The following is a 17156-nucleotide window of genomic DNA, read 5'->3' as shown; positions in this document are numbered from 1 at the left end:
ATAGTACAGTACATATTAGTACAGTACAGAATAGAATAGTACAGTACAGACTAGTACAGTACAGTACAGACTAGTACAGTACAGACCAGTACAGTATAGTATAGTACATAATAGTACAGTAATGTATAGTACATTACAGTATAGTACAGAATATTACTGTAAAGTACAGTATAGTACACTACAGAATAGTACAGTACAAAATAGTGCAGAATAGTATAGTACAGTACAGTACAGTATATTACAGTGCAGTATAGTACAGTGCAGAACAGTACATAATAGTGCATTACATAATAGTACAGTACAGAATAGTACAGTACATTACAGTACCAAATAGTACAGTACAGTACAGAATAGTACAGTACAGAATAGTACAGTACACTACAGTACAGATTAGTATAGTACATAATAGAACAGTACAGAATATAATAGGACAGTACAGAATAGAACAGTACATAATAGAACAGTACAGTACAGGATATAATAGTACAGAATATAATAGGACAGTACAGAATATAATAGGACAGTACAGAATAGTACTGTACATAATAGAACAGTACAGTACAGAATATAATAGTACAGAATATAATAGGACAGTACAGAATATAATAGTACAGAATAGTACAGTACATAATAGAACAGTACAGAATATAATAGGACAGAACATAATAGGACAGTACAGAATATAATAGTACAGAATAGAACAGTACATAATAGTACAGTACAGTACAGAATATAATAGTACAGAATATAATAGGACAGTACAGAATATAATAGTACAGAATAGAACAGTACATAATAGTACAGTACAGTAAATAATATAATAGTACAGTACAGGATAGATTAGTACAGTACAGACTAGTACAGTACATAATAGAATAGAACAGTACAGACTAGTACAGTATAGTACAGAATAGTACAGTAGTGTATAGTACAGTATAGTACAGTACAGGGTAGTACAGAATATTACAGTGAAGTACAGTATAGTACAGTACAATATAGTATAGTGCAGAATAATACAGTACAGAATAATACATAATAGGACAGTACAGTACAGAATAGTAGAGTACAGAATAGTACAGTCCAATACAGTACAAAATAGTACAGTGTTTTTTAAATATATATTTCACCTTTATTTAACCAGGTAGGCTAGTTGAGAACAAGTTCTCATTAACAACTGTGACCTGGCCAAGATAAAGCAAAGCCGTGTGACAACAACACAGAGTTACACATAAACAAACGTACAGTCAATAACACAATAGAAAAATCTATGTACAGTTTGTGCAAATGTAGACGATTAGGGAGGTAAGGCAATAAATAGGCCATAGAGGCGAAATAATTACAATTTAGCAGAACAGCGCAGTACATCACAGTACCGAATAGTACAGTGCAGTACAAAATAGTACAGTACAGAATAGTTCACTACATTACATAATAGGACAATACAGAATAGTACAGTACTGTGCAGAATAGTACAGTACAGAATAGTTCACTACATTACATAATAGGACAATACAGAATAGTACAGTACTGTGCAGAATAGTACAGTACAGAATAGTACAGTACAATATAATACAGTAGACTACAATACAGAATAGTACAGTACAATATAATACAGTAGACTACAATACAGAATAGTACAGTACAATATAATACAGTAGACTACAATACAGAATAGTACAGTACAATATAATACAGTAGACTACAATACAGAATAGTACAGTACAATATAATACAGTAGACTACAATACAGAATAGTACAGTACAATATAATACAGTACACTACAATACAGAATAGTACAGTACAATATAATACAGTACACTACAATACAGAATAGTACAGTTTACCTAAATTACATGAGTTATTCCCTTTACATTACTAAACTCATAATTGTTCTATTTTTCATTGACAGGAAACTCCTTCCTATCAAGACCTTGGCTCCCCAAGAATGAGCTGTCAATGTAAGTACCTGGGTTGAATAAATGATTGAATTGAATAAATGAATGAGTGAGTGAGTGAATGAATGCCCTGATTGAAGATCATAGGAACACATTCCCAAATGCAGATCAATAGAGTTCAAATGCAGCCCAGTCTCATCAGTTTATGTATATTGGCGGCTTTGGTGCTGTCTTTTCATTAGACCATCTTCCGTACCAGGAGAGAAAAGGCAGCATTCAAAATGGATGATCAGGCCTGCTTTCAAGGAGTGGCACTGCTTGTAGTCGTAACCTTTCAGGCCTGTCTCCCTGACCCTTGGAAGGAGACGTTGTGATTCCAGTGTTGAGGAAAATCAAGCTTCCATCTGCAGGTTGGGTACCTGGGTATTCTGAAGTTCCCATAGAATTGCAGTCCATGTCATCAGAACTTTTCATTATAGCCTCAGATCAAAAGATATGTGTCTTTATTCATAAAACGCTGATCTAGGATCAGTCTGTCCATGTTATCTTATTCATTATCATCTGACAGGCAAAGTTGATCCTAAATCAGCACTCCAGAAGCTTTTTGAAAGTGACATGGTCTGAAAGTGGAGAAAAGTATCATCAAATATATGTTGCTAGTCTCTCTCAGACCATGTAGCTAGTCTCTCTCAGACCATGTTGCTAGTCTCTCTCAGACCATGTTGCTAGTCTCTCTCAGACCATGTAGCTAGTCTCTCTCAGACCATGTTGCTAGTCTCTCTCAGACCATGTTGCGAGTCTCTCTCAGACCATGTAGCTAGTCTCTCTCAGACCATGTAGCTAGTCTCTCTCAGACCATGTTGCTAGTCTCTCTCAGACCATGTTGCTAGTCTCTCTCAGAACATGTTGCTAGTCTCTCTCAGACCATGTTGCTAGTCTCTCTCAGACCATGTTGCTAGTCTCTCTCAGACCATGTTGCAGTCTCTCTCAGACCATGCATCTTCTCTCCAGTCAGACCATGTTGCTAGTCTCAAGAGACAGACCATGTCCTTTTATCCAGTCAAGAGACAGACCCATATCATCCTTTATCCAGTCAAGACAGACCCATATCATCCTTCTATCCAGTCAAGAGACAGACCCATAGCATCCTTCTATCCAGTCAAGAGACAGACCCATATCATCCTTCTATCCAGTCAAGAGACAGACCCATAGCATCCTTCTATCCAGTCAAGAGACAGACCCATATCATCCTTCTATCCAGTCAAGAGACAGACCCATAGCATCCTTCTATCCAGTCAAGAGACAGACCCATAGCATCCTTTTATCCAGTCAAGAGACAGACCCATAGCATCCTTCTATCCAGTCAAGAGACAGACCCATATCATCCTTCTATCCAGTCAAGAGACAGACCCATAGCATCCTTCTATCCAGTCAAAAGACAGACCCATAGCATCCTTCTATCCAGTCAAGAGACAGACCCATAGCATCCTTCTATCCAGTCAAGAGACAGACCCATAGCATCCTTCTATCCAGTCAAGAGACAGACCCATAGCATCCTTCTATCCAGTCAAGAGACAGACCCATAGCATCCTTTATCCAGTCAAGAGACATACCCATAGCATCCTTCTATCCAGTCAAGAGACAGACCCATAGCATCCTTCTATCCAGTCAAGAGACAGACCCATAGCATCCTTCTATCCAGTCAAGAGACAGACCCATATCATCCTTCTATCCAGTCAGTCAGTGTCTTTCAGTTTATCTTGTCCCAGTCTGTCTTTCTATCTTTTTGACCATTTGACCATCTGTCTGTCTGTCTGTCTGTCTGTCTGTCTGTCTGTCTGTCTGTCTGTCTGTCTGTCTGTCTGTCTGTCTGTCTGTCTGTCTGTCTGTCTGTCTGTCTGTCTGTCTGTCTGTTTGTCTGTCTGTTGTCTGTCTGTCTGTCTGTTTCTGTCGATGTCTGTCTGTCTGTCTGTCTGTCTGTCTGTCTGTCTGTCTGTCTGTCTGTCTGTCTGTCTGTCTGTCTCCCTTTTGATGGCTGTCTGTCTGTCTGTTTGTCTCCCTGTTGATGACTGTCTGTCTGTCTGTCTGTCTGTCTGTCTGTCTGTCTGTCTGTCTGTCTGTCTGTCTATACAGTCTTTCTCTCTCTCTCTCTGTCTGTCTCCATCTTGGCTGTGTCCATCTTAAGTAACCCCCAACTTAAGGCCCTTTTCCAAAGCTTTCAAATGCATCGTCCAGTTGACACTGAGCCATTGATTACTTAGTCTGTCTGTCTGTCTGTCTGTCTGTCTGTCTGTCTGTCTGTCTGTCTGTCTGTCTGTCTGTCTGTCTGTCTGTCTGTCACAGTCTATACAGTCTCCTTTGTCTGTCTGTCTGTCTGTCTGTCTGTCTGTCTGTCTGTCTGTCTGTCTGTCTGTCTGTCTGTCTGTCTGTCTGTTGATGTCTGTCTGTCTGTCTGTCTGTCTGTCTGTCTGTCTGTCTGTTGATGTTTGTCTGTCTGTTGATGTCTGTCTGTCTGTCTGTCTGTCTGTCTGTCTGTTGATGTCTGTCTGTCTGTCTGTTGATGTCTGTCTGTCTGTCTCCTTGTTGATGTCTGTCTGTCTGTCACAGTCTATACAGTCTCCCTTTGTCTGTCTGTCTGTCTGTCTGTCTGTCTGTCTGTCTGTTGATGTCTGTCTGTCTGTCTGTCTGTCTGTCTGTCTGTCTGTCTGTCTGTCTCTGTCTGTCTGTTGATGTTTGTCTGTCTGTCTGTCTGTCTGTCTGTCTGTCTGTCTGTCTGATGTCTGTCTGTCTGTCTGTTGATGTCTGTCTGTCTGTCTCCTTGTTGATGTCTGTCTGTCTGTCTGTCTGTCTGTCAGTCTCCCTCTTGTCTGTCTGTCTGTCTGTCTGTCTGTCTGTCTGTCTGTCTGTCTGTCTGTCTGTCTGTCTGTCTGTCTGTCTGTTGATGTCTGTCTGTCTGTCACAGTCTATACAGTCTCCCTTTGTCTGTCTGTCTGTCTGTCTGTCTGTCTGTTGATGTCTGTCTGTCTGTCTGTCTGTCTGTTGATGTCTGTCTGTCTGTCTCCTGTCTGATGTCTGTCTGTCTGTCTGTCTGTCTGTCTGTCTGTCTGATGTCTGTCTGTCTGTCTGTCTGTCTGTCTGTCTGTCTGTCTGTCTGTCTGTCTGTTTGTCTCCCTGTTGATGTCTGTCTGTCTGTCTGTCTGTCACAGTCTATACAGTCTCCCTTTGTCTGTCTGTCTGTCTGTCTGTCTGTCTGTCTGTCTGTCTGTCTGTCTGTCTGTCTGTCTGTCTGTCTGTCTGTCTGTCTGTCTGTCTGTCTGTCACAATCTATACAGTCTTTCTCTCTCTCTCTGTCTGTCTCCATCTTGGCTGTGTCCATCTTATGTAACCCCCAACTTATGGCCCTTTTCCAAAGCATTCAAATGCATCTTCCAGTTGTTACTGAGCCATTGATTACTTCCATTGAGCCGGCATGGATGGGTCGGTGGGTGGATGGACGGATGCAGTTCCATTGTTTTTGAATAGGTCCTTGGTATAAAAACATCCCAGCCTGTCCTCCCTCCGGGAATGAGGACAGAGGAGAGGAACGGAGGAGAGAGGAAGGTGGAGTAGAAAGAGAGGGATGTGATTGATGCATTTGTCTGTCTCCACTGTCGCAGCCGGGGGAGTAGACTGATTGGCAATTTCCTTGAGGTAGAGAGCAGAACTTCTCTTCCCTACCTCCTTCTCCTCTATCTCTTTCTCCCATTTTCCTTCATTATGTTCTCATCCTATCCTCTTGGACTCAAAAACAACAAACAAACAACACATATGATCTACAGTACCTCAACTTGCCTACTGTACCTCAACTAGCCTACTGTACCTCAACTTGCCTACTGTACCTCAACTGGCCTACTGTACCTCAACTTACCTACTGTACCTCAACTTGCCTACTGTACCTCAACTGGCCTACTGTACCTCAACTGGCCTGCTGTACCTCAACTGGCCTACAGTACCTCAACTGGCCTACTGTACCTCAACTGGCCTACTGTACCTCAACTGGCCTACTGTACCTCAACTGGCCTACAGTACCTCAACTGGCCTACTGTACCTCAACTTACATACTGTACCTCAACTTGCCTACTGTACCTTACTGGCCTACTGTACCTCAACTCGCCTACTGTACCTCAACTGGCCTACTGTAGATTAAGTGACCTTCTGTACCTCAACTGGTCTACAGTACCTCAACTGACCTACTGTACCTCAACTGGCCTACAGTACCTCAACTTGCCTACTGTACCTCAACTGGCCTACTGTACCTCAACTGGCCTACTGTACCTCAACAGGCCTACTGTACCTCAACTTGCCTACTGTACCTCAACTTGCCTACTGTACCTCAACTTGCCTACTGTACCTCAACTCGCCTACTGTACCTCAACTCGCCTACTGTACCTCAACTCGCCTACTGTACATTAAGTGACCTTCTGTACCTCATCTGGCCTACAGTACCTCAACTGGCCTTCTGTACCTCAACTGGCCTGCAATACATCAACTGGCCTACAGTACCTGAACTGGTCTACTGTACCTCTTCTGGTCTACAGTACCTCAACAGGCCTACAGTACCACAACTGGTCTACAGTACCTCAACTGGGCTACAGTACCTGAACAGGCCTACAGTACCTCAACTGCATTCTGTACCTCAACTGGCCTTCTGTACCTCATCTGGCCTACTGTACCTCAACTGGCCTACTGTACCTCAACTGGCCTTCGGTACCTCAACTAGCCTACTGTACCTTACTGGCCTACTATACGTTGACTGACCTTTTGTACCTCAACTTGCCTTCTGTACCTCAACTGGCCTTCTGTACCTCAACTGGCCTACAGTACCTCAAGGGTCCTACTTTACCTCAACTGGCCTACAGTACCTCAACTGGCCTACTGTACCTCTACTGGCCTTCTGTACCTCAACTGACCTACTGTACCTCAACTGGCCTACAGTACCTCAACTGGCCTTCTGTATCTCAACTGGCTTACTGTACCTCAACTAGCCTACAGTACCTCAACTGGCCTACAGTACCTCAACTGGCCTTCTGTACCTCAACTGGCTTACTGTACCTCAACTGGCCTACAGTACCTCAACTGGCCTACTGTACCTCAAGTGGCCTTCTGTACCTCAACTGGCCTACTGTACCTCTACTGGCCTTCTGTACCTCAACTGACCTACTGTACCTCAACTGGCCTACAGTACCTCAACTTGCCTACTGTACCTCAACTAGCCTACTGTACCTCAACTGGCCTACTGTACCTCAACTGGCCTACTGTACCTCAACTGGCCTACTGTACCTCAACTGGCCTACTGTACCTCAACTTGCCTACTGTACCTCAACTTGCCTACTGTACCTTACTGGCCTACTGTACCTCAACTCGCCTACTGTACCTCAACTCGCCTACTGTACATTAAGTGACCTTCTGTACCTCAACTGGTCTACAGTACCCCAACTGGCCTACTGTACCTCAACTGGCCTGCAATACATCAACTGGCCTACAGTACCTGAACTGGTCTACTGTACCTCTTCTGGTCTACAGTACCTCAACAGGCCTACAGTACCTCAACTGCGCTACAGTACCTGAACAGGCCTACAGTACCTCAACTGCATTCTGTACCTCAACTGGCCTTCTGTACCTCAACTGGCCTTCTGTACCTCATCTGGCCTACTGTACCTCAACTGGCCTACTGTACCTCAACTGGCCTTCGGTACCTCAACTAGCCTACTGTACCTTACTGGCCTACTATACTTCAACTGACCTTTTGTACCTCAACTTGCCTTCTGTACCTCAACTGGCCTTCTGTACCTCAACTGGCCTACAGTACCTCAAGGGTCCTACTTTACCTCAACTGGCCTACAGTACCTCAACTGGCCTACTGTACCTCAACTGGCCTACAGTACCTCAACTGGCCTTCTGTACCTCATCTGGCTTACTGTACCTCAACTAGCCTACAGTACCTCAACTGGCCTACAGTACCTCAACTGGCCTTCTGTACCTCAACTGGCTTACTGTACCTCAACTGGCCTACTGTACCTCAAGTGGCCTTCTGTACCTCAAGTGGGCTACTGTACCTCAACTGGCCTACTGTACCTCAAGTGGCCTACAGTACCTCAACTGCATTCTGTACCTCAACTGGCCTACTGTACCTCTACTGGCCTTCTGTACCTCTACTGGCCTTCTGTACCTCTACTGGCCTTCTGTACCTCACCTGGTCTACTGTACCTCAACTGCCCTTCTGTACCTCAACTGGCCTACTGTACCTCAACTGGCCAACTGTACCTCAACTGGCCTACTGTACCAAATGGTTTACTGTTACTGTATATATATATATATATATATACAGTAGTATATGCTGAGCAAGTGTGTGCAAAGCTGTCATCAAGGCAAAGGGTGGTTACTTTGAAGAATCTCAAATATAAAATATATTTTGATTTGTTTAACACTTTTTTGGTCACTACATTATGTGTTATTTCATAGTTCTGATGTCTTCACTATTATTCTACAATGTAGAAAATAGTAAAAATAAAGAAAAACCCTTGAATGAGTAGGTGTGTCCAAACTTTTGCTTGGCACAAATTGCAGTCGTTGCCGTGGTGACGGGCGGCTCATCCCAGCTGATGTGTTGATAGGTTGACAGACGGCCATTACTGTATTATGGTGACATCATGAGGGGATTGGGAAACTGATTGACACAGTTCTCTGAGAGGGAGGGGCCCCTGACCCTGTCACACTACTGTCACACTGCCACCCTACTCACACTCACAAACAGGAAATGCTGAACGTGACCTCCAATACGATCTGTCAAAAGAGGAAGTGCTCTTTCACTTTCCTTCCTGTGAAAGGTCAAGGTCATGTGACTAGATCAGAACGGCCACCATGACCCCTGAATGCTGTGGATTTGCTAAGCATTTTGAAATGGATCCTACTCTCTATCCTAAAAATTGTGTAGATTTTAAGGATTTAATAGCCTAGATATGTTGTTTGTTCATTAAAAGAATGTTTTTTGTTCATACTGCAGTTGGCATGAGATTATGTGTGTATCCTGTTGATGGAGAGATAAACTGCTGTAGTGTGAGAGCTTTGGGTTGAGCATGTGGATTTTTGGACCATGTGTAAATAGTGTAATAGGCTTTCTATTGTACTGGTATGGAATATATTCCACTTTGGTCTTAATGGAATAGTATGCACAGATGGGGTTACATCACAGAGTTATGCTGCTTTATCTGCTGGTGTGTGTGTGTGTGTGTGTGTGTGTGTGTGTGTGTGTGTGTGTGTGTGTGTGTGTGTGTGTGTGTGTGTGTGTGTGTGTGTGTGTGTGTGTGTGTGTGTGTGTGTGTGTGTGTGTGTGTGTGTGTGTGTGTGTGTGTGTGTGTGTGTGTGTGTGTGTGTGTGTGTGTGTGTGTGTGTGTGTGCGTCTGTCTCTATTAGCCTCAGCTCTGCTCTAAGCGCGGCACTTTGGGATAGCTGCCCATGTCCGTTTTATCCTCCCTTGCTAAATAAACACCCATTGTGCTACACACACACACAATCATGAGAGGCTGAAAGTAAAATAGCACAAGACTGGGACAACCTCATAACGTTGCTCCAAACTGCCGCAACAGACGTCAGCATTGCCTAATTTAAAGGGAAGCTCTCTTGAAATAGAGAGAGTTCCAATCTGGGATTCAAGTACACTACCCTGTTGACTTCACTCTCTTCAATCTGATTGGACTGGATTGGGGTAAGGAAGTGTCATAACAATAGGGTGTTCCATCCTGTTGCTCTCACCTCTCCATCTATCCACCTCAAATCCACAAGGGGAAGTCAACAAGGTTAGAGGGTAAGGATTTAGGTTTTCCGAGTGGAACTCAGACCATGCTCTCTACTTGTTCAGAGTGGACCTCAGCCCTGCCATCTACTTGTTGTCACAGATGAGAGGTAAACACATTTCATGGCTAAATCACCACTTGTTGAAGCATCCCTTTTAAGCTGTTAGTTCATTCTCCCTGTTGTGGCTTATAACTTGCAATATATCTGAGATTCAGAATAGGAGCTATAGACAGTATTAGGTAAACACACTTTTGTATACCTATCTTATGCCATATATGCTATATACTGAGTGTACAAAACATTAGGAACACCTGCTTTTTCCATGACATAGACTGACCAGGTGAAAGCTATGATCCCGTATTGATGTCACTTGTTAAATCAACTTCAATCAGTGTAGATGAAGGGGAGGAGACAGGTTAAATAATTATTAAGCCTTGAGACAATTGACACATGGATTGTGAATGTGTGCTGCTCAGAGGGTGAATGGCCAACCAAAAAGATTTAAATGCCTTTGACTGGGGTAGTAGGTGCCAGGCTCACTGGTTTGTGTCAAGAACTGCAATGCTGCTGTGTTTTTCACACTCAACAGTTTCCGGTGTGTTTCAAGAATGGTCCATCACCCAAAGGACATGCAGCCAACCTGACACAACCGTGAGAAGCATTGGAGTCAACATGGGCCAGCATTCGATGGGCCAGAGTCCATGCCCCGATGAATTGAGGCTATTCTGGGGGCAAAAGGGGGTGCAACGCAATATTAGGAAGGTGTTCCTAATGTTTTGTACAGTCAGTGTATATGCCATAGCATGAGGCAAATAACTGCCCAGCACCAATTTATTTATATTATACTAATTTTAAATTATCATTAGTTCCATTGCTGTAAATGGCTCTACCTTCCGTTAACAGACCCAAATTAAATCCATTCCACACAGCCACGCTAAATACTTATAATTCCGTGTTCACATTTTAGCTTTTAAATTAACAATTTTTTGAGGACACAGAAGTTCTCCATCCGTCATTGCTCCATCCGTCATTGCTCCCCACCATTGCTGGTGAAGCAATGCTTCTGTCTTTCAGTGTGTGTGTGTGTATGTGGGTGTGTGCGTGTGCGTCTGTCTCATGGTTTTCAGAGATTGGCTGAAATGAATTGGCCATCCCTCAGAACAGAGGAGTGGTACATTAATAGCTGTGAAAATAGTCCAGAGCCCAGGACTGAGGTATACAGCGTATACAGCGTAGTGTAATTAGGACACGGTTAGCACAAGCTACTGCTGCCTCACACACACAAGACTGCCCACAGACACACACACACACACACATATTTAGTTAAATAAACAATCTCAGGGACACACACATAGTCTACATATTGTATCTTCTTTCATCTTCTCTCTTTCTCTTGTCATTGATTTTTCTTTTGCCCTCCAGCTCTCTATTTCTCCTCCTTCTCTCCCTTTCTCTCTCAGCATATCCCTTCATCCATCTCTCCCTTTCTCTCTCATCATATCCCTTCATCCATCTCTCCCTTTCTCTCTCATCATATCCCTTCATCCATCTCTCCCTATCTCTCTCATCATATCCCTTCATCCATCTCTCCCTTCTCTCTCATCATATCCCTTCGTCCATCTCTCCCTCTCTCTCATCATATCCCTTCATCCATCTCTCCCTTCTCTCTCATCATATCCCTTCATCCATCTCTCCCTTTCTCTCTCATCATATCCCTTCGTCCATCTCTCCCTTTCTCTCTCATCATATCCCTTCGTCCATCTCTCCTTTCTCTCTCATCATATCCCTTCATCCATCTCTCCCTATCTCTCTCATCATATCCCTTCATCCATCTCTCCTATCTCTCTCATCATATCCTTCGTCCATCTCTCCCTTTCTCTCTCATCATATCCCTTCATCCATCTCTCCTATCTCTCTCATCATATCCCTTCGTCCATCTCTCCCTTTCTCTCTCATCATATCCCTTCGTCCATCTCTCCCTATCTCTCTCATCATATCCCTTCGTCCATCTCTCCCTATCTCTCTCATCATATCCCTTCGTCCATCTCTCCCTTTCTCTCTCATCATATCCCTTCGTCCATCTCTCCCTATCTCTCTCATCATATCCCTTCATCCATCTCTCCCTTTCTCTCTCATCATATCCCTTCGTCCATCTCTCCCTATCTCTCTCATCATATCCCTTCGTCCATCTCTCCCCATCTCTCTCATCATATCCCTTCGTCCATCTCTCCCTATCTCTCTCATCATATCCCTTCGTCCATCTCTCCCTATCTCTCTCATCATATCCCTTCGTCCATCTCTCCCTATCTCTCTCATCATATCCCTTCGTCCATCTCTCCCTATCTCTCTCATCATATCCCTTCATCCATCTCTCCCTATCTCTCTCATCATATCCCTTCGTCCATCTCTCCCTATCTCTCTCATCATATCCCTTCGTCCATCTCTCCCTATCTCTCTCATCATATCCCTTCGTCCATCTCTCCCTATCTCTCATCATATCCCTTCATCCATCTCTCCCTTCTCTCTCATCATATCCCTTCGTCCATCTCTCCCTATCTCTCTCATCATATCCTTCGTCCATCTCTCCCTATCTCTCTCATCATATCCCTTTGTCCATCTCTCCCTATCTCTCTCATCATATCCCTTCGTCCATCTCTCCCTATCTCTCTCATCATATCCCTTCGTCCATCTCTCCCTATCTCTCTCATCATATCCCTTTGTCCATCTCTCCCTATCTCTCTCATCATATCCCTTCGTCCATCTCTCCCTATCTCTCTCATCATATCCCTTTGTCCATCTCTCCCTATCTCTCTCATCATATCCCTTCGTCCATCTCTCCCCTTCTCTCTCATCATATCCCTTCGTCCATCTCTCCCTATCTCTCTCATCATATCCCTTCGTCCATCTCTCCCTTCTCTCTCATCATATCCCTTCATCCATCTCTCCCTATCTCTCTCATCATATCCCTTCGTCCATCTCTCCCTATCTCTCTCATCATATCCCTTCGTCCATCTCTCCCTATCTCTCTCACTCTCTCATCATATCCCTTCATCCATCTCTCCCTTCTCTCTCATCATATCCCTTCATCCATCTCTCCCTATCTCTCTCATCATATCCCTTCGTCCATCTCTCCCTATCTCTCTCATCATATCCCTTCATCCATCTCTCCCTATCTCTCTCATCATATCCCTTCGTCCATCTCTCCCTTTCTCTCTCATCATATCCCTTCGTCCATCTCTCCCTTTCTCTCTCATCATATCCCTTTGTCCATCTCTCCCTTTCTCTCTCATCATATCCCTTCGTCCATCTCTCCCTATCTCTCTCATCATATCCCTTCATCCATCTCTCTCTTCTCTCATCATATCCCTTCATCCATCTCTCCCTTCTCTCTCATCATATCCCTTCATCCATCTCTCCCTATCTCTCTCATCATATCCCTTCATCCATCTCTCCCTTTCTCTCATCATATCCCTTCATCCATCTCTCCCTTTCTCTCATCATATCCCTTCGTCCATCTCTCCCTATCTCTCTCACTCTCTCATCATATCCCTTCATCCATCTCTCCCTTCTCTCTCATCATATGCCTTCGTCCATCTCTCCCTATCTCTCTCATCATATCCCTTCATCCATCTCTCCCTTTCTCTCTCATCATATCCCTTCGTCCATCTCTCCCGTTCTCTCTCAACCTCTCATTTTACAATAGATGTTCTAATTCAGCATTTAGCTTTAGATCTTTTAGTTTTTTTACCAGTGTCACCACACCTCTCGTTTGCACCTCTCTCTGTATTATCCTTCAAATGTACATAGAATTTTCAGGTGTATCTATCAAATGTTATTTGTATACTGCTTTGTAAGTTTAGCATTCCAAATTGGGAAATGATTGATGTTGGTAGTTGGTATGGAAACATGTGGCTGCCAATATTCATCCATGTTGAAAAGCGAATTGGATAGTGACTAATCAATAAGACCGGTTTTGACATATATATCCGTCCATAATTTGAGATGCATATTGTGTAGTATTGTGTCTCCTGTGGGGATTTATTGCTCCTGATGGCCCAGTCATACTTCACTTTATAAAAATGACCTTGCAATGACCAATCCTAAAGCGTTTCTGAGCTAAAACGTTTGGGATCCACCTGATACTAAAGGAGGCTCCAATGCCAACTGGATCCTTGAAGAAAATGTATATTTCCCAACAAGGCTTATATCCGGCAGCTTACATCTGAGAGACTCTTGGTGGCTTTTACACTTGGAGTTTATCACCTCTAATAGCAAAACAACCAAATGGCCATTGTGTACAAAGATTTCACAATAAGATAAAACAATAATGATGCATTTTTACACCTGTTATTGTATTAAAACACCACGTTGATTTGAATGGATTACCCATTTTAAAACTGTATATTATGATTCTGGGATCAGCTTAACCATTCCATATCTTAACCTTATCCAATAGGTAGTAAAAACACACAAATGCAAAAACAGACCTTAGAAAAGTGTCTAGGGGCAAATCCATCCCACTCCATATGAATGCAGGGAGATAGTTATGTTTGTATTGGATAATATCACCCCCTAATGGTTAGAAGGGCACATTGTTTCTATGTTTGTGAATGGAAATGTGGCGAGGTCAGGGATTGGACATCATGCCAAACTCTCCCTTCCCATTGGACCACGAGCAGATGGCAGCTCCCCTGTGCACGAGGCAGGGAGAATTCTCCTCCCATAAGCCGGTAGCAGGGCATGCACACACAAAAGCAGACATCTTGACACAGATATACACACAAACAGACACATTGACACAGATTTACACACAGACAGACACATTGACAGAGGTAAAAACACAAAACATCCAGATACAAATACAGACAGAGACAGACACACAGACTCAAATACAAAAACAAGCCGACAGACAAACGGACACACACACACGCACGCACACACAGTTCAATTGGTCCTCCAGGCCTGCCTTTGATGCAGGAAACTGCATAATGATGCTTTCTGCTCACCCCTCCTTTATCTCTCTATCTATTCTCTCCTCTTGAATCACCTATTCTTTCTCTGTTAAAGAGATGTTATGGCTATAATGGTAGCAGGAGTTATGCAGTATCTATACCATTGTGCTGGTTATAGATAGCTTATAATAGTCATATTTTTGTGGACCGGGGTACTAAATGTTTGAAGAAATAGTGGGATTGTAAATCGCATTGGATAACAGCGTCTGATAAATGAGTAAAATGTCAATGTAATAATCAAAGTGTTATTTCCTACCACAAGTTTCTTCATAATGAAAAGTCCATCAGACCATATTGACCCCGCTGCTCTATCAATCATTGCAGTGCGAAGCAGCTAGACCCAACTCAATACTTTCAGTAAATAGAGAAATAGCTGAATCAATTCTCTCCTACCACTGCCTGTGCTTCCATATTTTCAACTGCATGGACTCACTCACTCATTCAATTATATTATATAATTTATTACAGTAACAGACAGAACTGCATGCAGAAAATAAAATCAGAGTAGGCTAGCTACCTAACCCAGGTCTATTCCAAACACAGGGCTAAATCAGAGTAGGCTAGCTACCTAACCCAGGTCTATTCCAAACACAGGGCTAAATCAGAGTAGGCTAGCTACCTAACCCAGGTCTATTCCAAACACAGGGCTAAATCAGAGTAGGCTAGCTACCTAACCCAGGTCTATTCCAAACACAGGGCTAAATCAGAGTAGGCTAGCTACCTAACCCAGGTCTATTCCAAACACAGGGCTAAATCAGAGTAGGCTAGCTACCTAACCCAGGTCTATTCCAAACACAGGGCTAAATCAGAGTAGGCTAGCTACCTAACCCAGGTCTATTCCAAACACAGGGCTAAATCAGAGTAGGCTAGCTACCTAACCCAGGTCTATTCCAAACACAGGGCTAAATCAGAGTAGGCTAGCTACCTAACCCAGGTCTATTCCAAACACAGGGCTAAATCAGAGTAGGCTAGCTACCTAACCCAGGTCTATTCCAAACACAGGGCTAAATCAGAGTAGGCTAGCTACCTAACCCAGGTCTATTCCAAACACAGGGCTAAATCAGAGTAGGCTAGCTACCTAACCCAGGTCTATTCCAAACACAGGGCTAAATCAGAGTAGGCTAGCTACCTAACCCAGGTCTATTCCAAACACAGGGCTAAATCAGAGTAGGCTAGCTACCTAACCCAGGTCTATTCCAAACACAGGGCTAAATCAGAGTAGGCTAGCTACCTAACCCAGGTCTATTCCAAACACAGGGCTAAATCAGAGTAGGCTAGCTACCTAACCCAGGTCTATTCCAAACACGGGCTAAATCAGAGTAGGCTAGCTACCTAAACACAGGTCTATTCCAAACACGGGGCTAAATCAGAGTAGGCTAGCTACCTAACCCAGGTCTATTCCAAACACAGGGCTAAATCAGAGTAGGCTAGCTACCTAACCCAGGTCTATTCCAAACACGGGCTAAATCAGAGTAGGCTAGCTACCTAACCCAGGTCTATTCCAAACACCAGAGTAGGCTAGCTACCTAACCCAGGTCTATTCCAAACACAGGGCTAAATCAGAGTAGGCTAGCTACCTAACCCAGGTCTATTCCAAACACAGGGCTAAATCAGAGTAGGCTAGCTACCTAACCCAGGTCTATTCCAAACACAGGGCTAAATCAGAGTAGGCTAGCTACCAAACACAGGTCTATTCCAAACACAGGGCTAAATCAGAGTAGGCTAGCTACCTAACCCAGGTCTATTCCAAACACAGGGCTAAATCAGAGTAGGCTAGCTACCTAACCCAGGTCTATTCCAAACACAGGGCTAAATCAGAGTAGGCTAGCTACCTAACCCAGGTCTATTCCAAACACAGGGCTAAATCAGAGTAGGCTAGCTACCTAACCCAGGTCTATTCCAAACACAGGGCTAAATCAGAGTAGGCTAGCTACTGTTAGTGTTTAAATATTGGAGAGTTGAGACCAAATCACGGACGCTGGACAGAGTGGATTTCAGTTGTAACAAAAGACAGTTTTAATGAGTCAAAGATATCTTGTCCCGCAGTTTTACGTGCACGGATCTAGTTCATATAACTCGGCAAGGAGTCCTTATACAAAGGTTACATTCATTTTTATACATAGAATAAAGTAGGTGGAGTCTTGTCGTTTTGGTCTTCTGACTGGTCACAAAGGGTTGGAGGCGGGCCTTGCTCTAGCCAGAGCGGGCCCCATTGGTGCATAGCAGAGTCTTGTTCTGAGCACCCGACCAGTAGAGGGGGTGAGATGTGTGTTTATACAAGGTGACATTTGTGTGTCAGGAAATCTGACACAGGAGAGCAGAGGGGGTCAGTTTTATGGCTGGGTGTATGTGTTCTTGCGATGGAATGTCTTTGTTTCCTGGGGTCGGGAGACAACCAAGCTGAGGGGATAGTAT

At 43.6% G+C, this 17156-nt stretch overlaps 1 protein-coding gene across 1 annotated transcript in view; it reads left to right on the top strand.

Moving 5' to 3' along the window:
- The window catches only part of LOC112246206 (disks large-associated protein 4-like), a 199701-nt gene that overhangs the window by 103050 nt on the left and 79495 nt on the right, over positions 1–17156 (top strand). The window contains exon 3 of the mRNA XM_024414507.2: positions 1911–1959. The gene's annotated coding sequence lies outside the window, so the exon portion shown is untranslated. The remainder of the gene's footprint in view (positions 1–1910; positions 1960–17156) is intronic.

Source organism: Oncorhynchus tshawytscha, linkage group LG07 (genome assembly GCF_018296145.1).
Source record: "Oncorhynchus tshawytscha isolate Ot180627B linkage group LG07, Otsh_v2.0, whole genome shotgun sequence".
NCBI classification, from domain to species: Eukaryota; Metazoa; Chordata; class Actinopteri; order Salmoniformes; family Salmonidae; genus Oncorhynchus; species Oncorhynchus tshawytscha.
The sequence above is the reverse complement of the archived record's forward strand: the minus strand, read 5'-3'. Positions and strand labels throughout refer to the sequence as shown.